The following is a 12,531-nucleotide window of genomic DNA, read 5'->3' on the forward strand; positions in this document are numbered from 1 at the left end:
CACGCATTAGAAATGGAAAGTCCCTATGAAAAGCAAGTAAGTGTTTATGACGATGATACTACTATCTCCCATCCTATGCTATTTTCTTATATCGTCTATTATGCTTTCTTAATGATGTTGATCATGCTTTACATACTCGGTACATTCTTCGTACAGACGTCCTTTTGTTTGTGGACGTTGCGTCATGCCCGTAGGTGGCCAAGGAGACAAGCTTGATCCGTAGCTTTATTACTCAGGGACTACATAGCGGAGCTCCATTTCATTCGGAGCTACAACTTTTGGTATTCATTCTTTTGTGTACATACTTATGGGCATAGCGGGGTCCTGTCCCGCCTATATGATACGACATACTCTCCTTAGAGGCTCGTAGACATATGTATATGGTTAGATGTATTTTCCCTTGTTGGCCTATATTTTGGATACCATTTTGTTAGCCTCATCAGCTTGTGTACATTGATATGGGCATAGTTGCTAATGATGATATAAATGTATTGTTGCCCAATGGGATTAGTATGAATGATGGATAGAAAGTATGATTTAGCTATGTGGCTCACCTAGATGTAAATGTAGAAGCATGATAAGAGGTGCCCCGGTGGGTTAGCACCGGGTGCCCGACGCAGCCCTCCGGTTAGGTCGTGACAACACTGTCGTGCCCAAAATATATACACAAAAGAATATGATCACAAGTAGAACCTCTGGAATAATGGAGTGCTCCTGTGAATCTGCTGATAGCTCCAACGGATCCGCACCGTCTCCCTGTCTACCGGTGGGTATGAACACAACGTCTAAAAAGAAAGGACGTCAGTACGAACATTGTACTGAGTATGTAAGGTATGAGTAGCAATATCATAATGAAGAAACAATGAAACATGAGCTGAAGGTATAACCTGCTTAACCTTTAAAGAAAACACATGTCATACATATCACATATACCATCATCATTAACTCGCGTCCGGGTTTCCATCATATGCCGCCCACTAGTGCTGTCATGTCCGACCCTCTAGGTACGATGTACCATAAGCATCCCGTATTAGCGGTGACATGTCCGGCCATTCAGGTACGGTGGAATTGTATGCAGCCCGCCTTCGCGGTGGCATGTCCGGCCATATAGGCGCGGTGGAATCGTATCATCATATACATCTCATAAAGCATGCATAAGAACTTAAGACAAACTATAACTCTTTCGGGGTGATGTAAGGTCGAGAACCCCCGATTCCATTATGAAGTAATCATAACCATCACACCTTACCTTGAAGGAACTAGCATCATAGGGTGGGTCTAGCAACAATGAATAACATTAAAGAATCGTATAAGGATCATTGGCTTCATGGAATTATCATATCATAAGCTTTAGGATCTCTAGGCTTAGACTCATCATCATCATTATCATATTCATGACATATCTCTCATCTTTATCTCGTAAGAAGCTCTTTATCAACATTGACTCATAGTTCCCGGAATGTAAGAAAGTCATGGAGAGATAAGGGAATTCAAGTCATAGGAATCATGCTTTAGTAAAGAAGGGACTAGTCTTACATACCTTTTCGTTTAGCTACTTTATCCCTTGAACGACCCCTTCCAATATTCACGTTTCTACCTTCAAGAGAGTTCGTACTAACATTACATAATCGATAGCATAAGCATGTTTGAACTACAACTAGAGAAAATTGGGCAACATCTCCTTTTTTTATATAACTTTTTCCATGTCATATATTAACTCCCAAACGTCAATAACAATATTCATAATATCATACTCAATAATCTTCATCAACCATACATTATTCAATTCTCCTACTTCTATTTCAAGGGCATTCATAACCATGGTCATAATACTACATTACATTCTTCCACCTATAACGTTTCTCCCGCATTCTTAATATCATTTACAACATAACCATACTCGTATCATATAAAGCATCATGATTCATATTAAGATACTACTAAAAAATTCCACTATTCTCATATTTGTAACCCATTTTCTATTTCCTTCTATAATCCAAGTCTCTCAACCCCTCAGTACTCTAAATAACATGAATTGATCATAAAACTTACCTTTTATAGTATGAGAATGGCCTTTGGATGAAAATACTTCCTTTGAGAAAAACCCTAACATCAATCCAAAGAGATTTCTTATCTTGTATGAACCCTAGTGAGCTTCTTGCACTTGATTTCCTTGGTTTGATGAAGTTGATCCTTAATTTCTCTTGGATTCTTGTAGATGGAGTGTGGAAAGGGTTCTAGAGGTTTCTTGAGAGAAGTGGAGAGAAAATGAAATGAAATTAATGAACTTGGGTCCCTTATATCAACTTAAAAATCTTTCCCGACCAAGTTAAACGGACACACATACGGTCCTTACAATTTATACGGTCCGTATGTGTGACCGTATAATGGTTCCAGTGGAGACCCCCATTCCGGGCAGGTTATATGGTCATATATACGGGCCGCATCTTTTATACGGTCCGTATAGTGAACCGTACAATCCACAGTTTTTCGAAGTTTGTCCTCGTCCACTCGTTTTGCCTCCAATCCTTATGGAACCTTCTTAACACTCGTTTAACACTTCATCAATAGTCTAATGGGCGTTATTACTCTTATTTAGAACATCATTAAGTCAACATTAGCTCGGTACTTTTCGAACCCTTTTCAAAACGTGGCTTATACTTTACACTCTTCAACTAACTTTCTTCTTTTACCTCGAATGTCTTTGAAACCTCAATTAGATTCGTTAAGTAGTCTTTCTTACTTGCAGGAACATCATATACTTCTTACCCTGCGTTGATCTAACTATCATATGACGACATGAAATTTTTTCAGGTGTAACACTCTTCCCCCTTTTAAAAACATTCGTCCTCAAATGTTAAGTTCTCGGGAATTCTACGAAAATTTCGCTAGAGTTTCCCCTGTAATATGGCTCTACCATCCTATCACAACAGCCCACAATAACTTTGCAACACAGGGCTACAACAAAATAGCAATAAATTATGGCCACACAAGACCAAAAGCACTAAAAGAAAGCATACATACGTCGTAACGTTAATATCTCATCTTGAATCTCTTCCGGGGGTAGAAACAAGTGTGTGTATTTGGACTTCATATTTTCTACCGCTTTCTAAGTCATTTCTTCTCGGTTATTGTTTCTCCACAAGACTTTGACTGAAGCTACCTCTTTATTTCTAAGTCTCCATACCTGTGTATCTAGTATAGCCATAGGCACCTCTTCATAAGACAACTTTCCCGTCACTTGAACATCATCTATCGGCATGATTCTAGTTAGATCTCCAACACATTTATGGAGCATTGATACATGGAAAACTGGATAGACTAATTCATGTTCTGAGGGTAAGTCCAATTCATATGCTACTCGGCCTATCCTGCGGACAATCTTATAAGGTCCAATGTATCGAGGACTCAATTTTCCCTTCTTGCCAAATCTCGTCACGCCCTTCATCGGTGATACCTTTAAGAACAGCCAATCATCGACTTGGAACTCTAAGTCTCGCCGATGGTTGTTCGCATAGGATTTTTTACGAGTTTGGGCTGTCACTAATCGATCTCGAATAACCTTGACCTTTTCCACTGCTTGTTGAATCAACTCAGGGCTTATTAGTTGTGTCTCCCCGACTTCAAACCATCCAATTGGTGATCTGCACTTCCTTCCATATAGAGCTTCATACGGGGCCATTTGACTACTGGAATGATAGTTGTTCTTGTATGCGAACTCAATAAGAGGTAAGTGGTCATCCAAACTACCACCGAAATCTAGCACACATGCTCGTAACATATCTTCCAAGGTCTGAATAGTGCGTTTGGCTTGCCCATCGGTCTGCGGGTGAAACGCTGTGCTAAGCCTCACTTGAGTACCCAAACCTTCTTGGAAAGACTTATAATATTTAGCTATAAACTGTGCTCCTCTATATGTGATAATGGACACCGGGACACCATGAAGTCTCACAATCTCCTTAAGATACAACCTTGCATAATATTCTGCCGAATATGTGGTTCTGACAAGAAAATGAGCTGATTTCCTGAGTCTGTCCACAATCACCCATATGGAGTCAGACTTGCTTCGGGAACGGGGCAACCCTACAATGAAATCCATGTTTATTGCTTCCCATTTCCAAGTTGGAAATTCAATTGCTTGCAATAACCCTCCAGGCTTTTAATGCTTGATTTTCACTTGTTGGCGACCTAGACATTGAGCTACAAATTCCGCTATATCTTGCTTCGTTCCATCCCACCAATACATTAATTTGAGGTCATGATACTTCTTTGTTGCTCCTGGATGAATATAATACCGAGAATGATGAGCTTCTTCTAGAATCCGATGACGTAATTCAGCAACATTCAAAACACATAGCCTGTCTCGGTATCTAAGAACTCCATCTGTAGAAACTTCAAATGGTGACTTCTCTCTTTCCTGAAATATATCTCTACAGTGGCTCAATTAGGTATCTTCATATTAGTGCTCTCTCGCTTCCATAACTAAGGAGGAAATAGCTGGGTTGTGAATACCAATTCTCGCATTGCCTGAATCAATAGACGAAATCCGAGGCTGGCTAGCTGGTGGAGCTCACGGATTAATTCTTTCTTCTCCGGAGGAACCTCACATAGACTACCTATTGATTTGCGGCTAAGTGCATCAGCCACTACATTCGCCTTCCCAGGATGGTATAAAATATTCACATCATAATCCTTAAGTATTTCCAACCACCGTATCTGTCGAAGATTCAACTCCTTCTGTTTGAAAATATACTGGAGACTCTTGTGATCCGTATAAATATCGACATGTACACCAACTCAAGGTCATGGGTCGGATAATTCTTCTCATGTTTCTACAACTGCCTTGAAGCATAGGCAATTACTTTACCGTGCTGCATCAACACACACCCTAACCCAACACTAGAGGTATCACAATAAACAACATAACCATCTGGCCCTTCTGGGAGTCTTAGGATTGGGGCTGAAGTTAATGTATCCTTCAATTCTTGAAAACTACATTCACAAGCATCAGTCTATTGGAATCTTGCTGATTTCTAGGTTTGCTTCGTTAATGGCGCTGAAATAGAGGAAAACCCTTCCACAAATCTTCTATAGTAACCTACCAATCCCACAAAACTACGGACTTCTGTAGGCGTTGTAGGCCTTGGCTAAGTCTTCACAGCCTTAATTTTCTGAACATCCACTTGAATGCCATCAGCGGAAATAATATGGCCTAGGAAAGTCACAGAATTTAGCCAAAACTCGCATTTTGAGAATTTTGCATACAACTCTCGAGTCCGAAGAATTCTAAGGACAATACGCAAATGGTATGCATGCTCGAATTCTGTCAGAGAGTATACAAGGATATCATCAATGAACACGATCACGAACTAATCTAAGAGAGGCCTGAATACGTTAATTATCAAATTCATAAACACCGCCGAAGCATTAGTCAACCCAAATGACATCACCCGAAATTCATAGTGGTCATATCTCGTTCTTAAAGCTGTTTGGGGAATATCTTATTCTCTAACTCTCACTTGATGATAACCTGACCTCAGATCTATTTTGGAAAATCACTTGGCACCCTGTAACTGGTCAAACAAGTCATCAATTCTTGGTAGCGGATATTTATTCTTTATCGTCACCTTATTCAGCTGGCTATAATCAATGCACATCCGTAGGGAACCATCTTTCTTTCTCACAAATAGGACTGGTGCTCCCTACGGTGATGAACTGGACCTAATGAATCCTTTCTCAAGCAAATCTTTCAATTGTGCCTTTATCTCTTTCAATTCTGCAGGAGTCATTCGATAAGGAGGAATAGAAATAGGCTTGGTGTCCGGTAACACATCAATAGCAAAATCAATCTCTATTTCCGGAGGAAGATGTCACGACCCAGCCCCGTGGGCCGCGACTGGTGTCCTGCTGGGACACCCCAAACGAACTCACACCCAGACCACCGTAATCAGACTCGTCCAAACTCAACGTACGTTATTCGAACTCAACATCGGAATCAGACATCTACCAAACACTTATCCTAAGCAGTCGCCCGTACTGATCAGACAAATCACAAATCAGAAAGGAGGCGGAATGTACATCGCCAAATTTCACACACACACATCAGAAGGGTGGCGGAATGCACATCGCCCCCAAATGCATACACATACATACAAACTCAGAGGCCGACTTGGCCATAGTAGCGTACGGGCCGCTTAAGATCGTAAAACAGACTCACATGCAAACACACCGGACCCACGACCCACACATCTGACTACAGGCCTCTAGACAAAACCGAACATACAAACTTAGGACGGGACAGGGCCCCGCCGTACCCACTCATCCAAATATACAGAGTACAGACACAACCAAAAGATATGTACCGAAAGTAGGCTCCGGATGAAGGGGAGCTCTTCAACACAGCCGAAAGAGTAGCCTAAACTGGAGGACCATCCAAACGAGCTTCGGTACCTGCGGGCATGAAACACAGCCCCCGAAGAAACGGGGGTCAGTACGGGAGACGTACTGAGTATGTAAAGCAGAAGGTACAGAAATTACAAACACAGCTGGAGTCAGAAAGAACAAACACACCAACATCGTAAACAAAGCAAACCTGTGCGGGAGGCGAACGTACAAATGCAAATCAAATCATGCATAGGGTATAGGAACGTGGTCACCCCCCGACGCTGGTGCCACAACACATCATAACTCCAGAAGTTTTCAAATCTCCGTACAGTCTCCAGACACATCATATCACACACACATCATATCATCAGAACATATCAAATGCCATATCACATCATAACTCCATAAACGGTAACCGGCCCTATGGCGAGGCCTCGGAAACCGTAACACATCATAACTCCCGAATATATTATAGCGCGCACGATCACAAAGTCGGCCCGGGTACCGCCGAACGAAGTCACAACAGACAGCACGAACAGAGTAGTGCAGAAACCATATGCATATCAAAATAATTTGTCGGACTCAACATATCGTTTACATATAGGTAGATACTGACGCCAGAAGGCTCGGAGTAGGAATCGAATTGATAAAAGTAGGCATATAAAGGTTACGAAGTTCCAAACTGTCAAATTCGTAAGAAGAACTGTTTATAAGTCATTTTCCGAAAATCTCACATCATTCAAAGTACAGAACGTACATTGATGGCATAGGAAGTTTCAAACACATCTTTGGGTCATAAACAGACGGTTGCGGATCATAACGGACACAAACGAATCAAACAAACCGAATAAGGGGAGCCTCGGGGCTCGCGGGCCCACCTCGGGTCAAATTGAGGCGGCGGACACAAATCGCAGATTTTTGGCTCCATAGAGTCATTTACAAAAGTTTCGAAGAGTTTCGGACTCAACAGCACAAGTTATGGAGGTACGAGCGTTCTTTTACCCAAATGGGACCAAAAGGTTTCAATCGCGCTGAATGAATAGTGCTCGAACTTGAACCTCGATTTCCGAGAGCAGAGTTGTTCCCGTGATTCCGAAATTTACCTAGTGGGTCTAGGACATGCCAAAAGAATGAGAGGTAGGCTTTACATACCTGGTTGGCGCCTTACGCTCCTCAAATCGCAATTCCCGTTTCGTCCAGAAACTGCAAATGGTCACTTTTACCAGTTACTATTCATGAGAATTAACATTTTAGTCTTTGGGCTATATTTGGCTACCGAAATTTCGGCAGCACTTCCCCTATAAATCTAACGCCCCCGAGACTTAGCTCGGCTCAAAATATAACAACATCAACAGCCCAAACATCATTACACAATACGAATCACAATCAAACACACTAACTTCATAATTGCACCTTATTTCATAAGTTGATAATCCTATTTCCAAACTTCACAATTTCAACTCATACCCACATTATTGTATTCATTCATTCAAGATTATTCCATTACATAGCAAACAAGTTCCAAACCATATACAATCATCCCCAAGGTTCACTACTTTCCAATTTTTATTCAAAACACCAAAAGTTACGACGAACGTTCTAACTTACGTCGTTTCATTCCAAACTCATTATCATCAACCATAAATCTTATTTAAGGTCTTTAGTGTCATAAATATACTATGATATACACAAATATACCAAATGTATACGCTTTCCGATAACGTCCGAAATTATTTTCTAACACCAACTCAATTCCTTAATCAATCCTTTACAACATAAAGACCGCAACAACACATTATTCACACTAAACAAGATAAAATTCTTATGGCTTGCACCACACAAAACTCACGGCCAAACCCACACTTTTTACACACACACACCATGCACAAACACAACCCCATCCCACAATCTTCACACTAATTCAATCACCAACACATACATATCCATTTCATAACATTAAAACATAAAAATCTTACCTTTTTCTTGAGTTTCCGACTTGCCGCAAACGTCGCTCTTTCTCCGAACTGCTTGTATCACAACGGAGAGCACCTCGAACTCACCAATTATTCCAAAGAGGCTAAGTGACGGGATTAGAAACAAGCCACGAATTTTTTTTTTCTTTCTCTTTCTTTTTCGGCCGAATGCCCTCTTTTGTGGGTGTTCTTGAAATTTTTTTGTGTTTATCTTGAAATCCCTCAAGTGTGTATAATATATATCCAAGTAGGAGTCATGTGCATAGCACATGACTCATTAAAAGTGGGCTTGGGCTTGCCTCCTTGGCCGGCCACCTTATTCATTGGGCCTAAATTCTTGTATTCAATTTTCTTGGCCCGATTCATTAAAAGTCCCGTTTTGTAATTTCCGAAACTAATTTCCGAAGTTCCAAATTTACCCTCGGCCTTCCCCGAGGTCTTGATATCAATGATTTCATAATCACATGAGCATAGCAACTTGAATCAAATTATTTCCTCAACACACACAAGCCTTATTTATTTCTTGATTTCCCGTTATACGAAAATACGGGACATAACAGAAGACCTGGGAGTTCATCTGAAAATACATCCAGAAATTCATTCACTACCGGGACGGATTGAAAAGTCGGTGCCTTAGCTATTATCTTCCTTGCCTTAAGGTAGGAAATTAACCTACCTCTAGGAGACGCCGTATTACCTTTCCATTCAAGCATGGGTTCTCCCGGAAATTGGAATCGAACAACTTTCATTCGGCAATCGACATTGGCATAACATGAGGCCAACCAATCCATACCCATAATCATATCAAAATCTAACATTTCCAGCTCAATCAAATCAACAATAGTCTGACGATTACATACCACCACTAAACAATTTTTGTACACTTGCCTAGCTATTACGGGATCACCAACCGAAGTAGATACCTCAAAAGGTTTAATTGGCTCGGGTTTCACCCCAATACGACCAGCAATATAAAAAGTAATATAATATAACGACCTGGATCTATCAATGCATAAACCTCATGAGAGACTATAGATAGTATACATGTAACCACATCCTAGGAGGACTCAAGATCCTGTTGTCCGGCTAGAGCATAGATACGGGGTTGGGTACCACCTGAACTGGACACTCCTCCTCTGCCTCTACCTCGACCTGCTAGAATCTGGGGAGTCTGCCCTCTAGGGCACACAGACGAAGAAGAACCAGTTGCTGAACCCCACCTCTACCGTACCTCGAGGGACAATCACGCATCACATGCCCAGTCTGTCCACAAACATAACAAGCATCTGATCCTTGGCGACATGGGCCCGAATGTAACTTTATACATTGACTACATCGTGGGACCGGTGGTCTCCTCTGACTATAATCACCTCCAAACTGGGAACCTAAAGCTCTCGAGCTCTGACCCTGTCCTGAATGAACGGAGTAGTGAAACCTCCTGCCCGCAAATTGGGGAGGTGCACTAGTCGCTGACTATCCTGGGTATCTAGAATGTGACTGCCTCGATTCCCCTCTATAGTCGCTACCGTCACCCATAGATCTGACCCTCTTACTCTGCCCTCTATCAATATCACGCTTACCCCTCTGCAGCTGTTGCTGTTCTTCTAAATTCTGAGCGTGAGCCTGAATACGGGAAATATCCATCTCCTCTCGCAATGAAGTTGTGAAGCAATCTTTAAACAAGTGTGGCCCTAAGCCACTTACAAATCTATCAACTCTATCTCCCATATCGACTACCATGGTCGGAGCATATCTAGCCAATGAATTAAAGTGAAGGCTATACTCTCGAGCACTCATGTTCCCTTGTTTTAGATTTAGAAACCTACCCGCACGGCCCTTCAAATCTCGGGTGGCAAATGATGACAAAGGAAAGCATCCACAAATTCTTGCCAAAAGTGGAGGAGCTGCATTTCCCTTTCTTGAAGATATCCAATTATTATACCAAAGAACTGCCACATCCCGGAGTCTATAAGATGCCAACTCCACCGATTTAGTATCGGAGGCATGAATAATTTTCAATGTTCTCAACATCTCATCAATAAAACCTTGCGGGTCTTCATCCGGCTTTGACCCGAAAAACACTAGAGGGTTTAAACTCATAAAATCCCGAGCTCGAGTACTAGTCGCCCTGTCACCTGAACCTGTACTCTGCCGCTGTGCCTGAGCGGCAACTAACTGTGTCAGTAGCTGAATAGCTTCGGTCATTTGCTGACCCGAAGCAGCCGGTGGAGGGACGATAGGTATAGGAGCTGGAACTGAAGCCCCCTCTTGTTCTTCTATAATAGGTGGAGTATAAGAGGTGTCAGATGGAACCTTATTATGTGATTCACCTTCTTCTACATTAGTTGGCGGCTCCCTTTCTATCCGTCTTTCCGTCGTAGCCTTGCCTGTTGGGGTGGCTACAGCTTTTCTATTTGGCGGCATTACCGAAATCATAACACATCATTAGGGAGGATAAAATCTTACAACATGGCTCAATCGCACGATCTAGTAAGAAGAAGAATGGTCATTTTTCCTAAATGCCCCACAGCCTCTTGTTTATAAGTATGGCGCGCTTCACACCCACAAATGAGACTCTGCTAGAAACGGCTCATAGACACTCCCTAGGACGGAACTACTCTAATACTACTTTTGTCACAACCCGACTAGGGGCCATGACGGGTACCCGGAGCTGACCATCGAGCACCTATCATTAGGCGAATCATCATACTCAACCTGAACATATATATATATATATATATATATATATATAAGCCCTCACGGCTACCAAGAATGATATACAAAAGTATAACGACATCATCATGGGACACAATTTACCCACACATACGTATCTACGAGCCTCTACTAGAGTACTAGACATAAGGACGGGATAGGACCCCGTCGTCCCAAAATATATACACAAAAGAATATGATTATAAGTAGCACCTCCAGAACAATGGAGTGCTTCTGTGAATCTGCTGATAGCTCCTACAGATCCGCACCGTCTCCCTGTCTACTTGTGGGCATGAACACAGCGTCCAAAAAGAAAGGACGTCAGTACGAACATTGTACTGAGTATGTAAGGCATGAGTAGCAATAGCATAATGAAGAAACAATGAAACATGAGTTGAAGGTATAACCTGCTTAACCTTTAAATAAAACACATGTCATACATATCACATATATCATCATCATTAACTCGCGTCCGGGTTACCATCATATGCCGCCCACTAGTGGTGTCATGTCCGGCCCTCTAGGCACGGTGTACCATAAGAAGCCTGCATTAGCGATGACATATCTGGCCATTCAAGCACGGTGGAATCGTATGTAGCCCGCCTTCGCGGTGACATGTCCGACCATATAGGCGCGGTGGAATCGTATCATCATATACATCTCATAAAGCATGCATAAGAGCTTAAGACAAACGATAACTCTTTCGGGGTGACGTAAGGTGGAGAACCCCCGATTGCATTATGAAGTAATCATAACCATCACACCCCACCTTGAAGGAACTAGCATCATAAGGTGGATCTAGCAACAATGAATAACATTAAAGAATCGTATAAGGATCATTAGCTTCATGGAATTATCATATCATAAGCTTTAGGATCTCTAGGCTTAGACTCATCATCATCATTATCATATTCATGACATATCTCTGATCTTTATCTCATAAGAAGCTCTTTATTAACATTGACTCACAGTTCCCGGAATGTAAGAAAATCATAGAGAGATAAGGGAATTCATGTCATAGGAATCATGCCTTAGAAAAGAAGGGACTAGCCTTACATACCTTTTCGTTTAGCTACTTTATCCATTGAACGTTCCCCTCTAATATTCATGTTTCTACCTTCAAGAGAGTTCGTACTAACATTGGATAATCGATAGCATAAGCATGTTTGAACTAAAGCCAGAGAAAATTGGGAAGCATCTCCTTTGTTTATACAACTTTAACCATATCATATATTAACTTCCAAACGTCAATAACAATATTCATAATATCATACTCAATAATCTTCGTCAACCATACATTATTCAATTCTCCTACTTCCATTTAAAGGGCATCCATAACCATGGTCATAATACTACATTACATTATTCCACCTATAACGTTTCTCCTGCATTCTAAATATCATTTACAGCATAACCATACTCGTAGCATATAAAGAATCATGATTCATATTAAGCTACTACT

This window comes from Lycium barbarum, chromosome 2 (assembly GCF_019175385.1).
Source record: "Lycium barbarum isolate Lr01 chromosome 2, ASM1917538v2, whole genome shotgun sequence".
In the NCBI taxonomy this organism is placed as follows: domain Eukaryota; kingdom Viridiplantae; phylum Streptophyta; class Magnoliopsida; order Solanales; family Solanaceae; genus Lycium; species Lycium barbarum.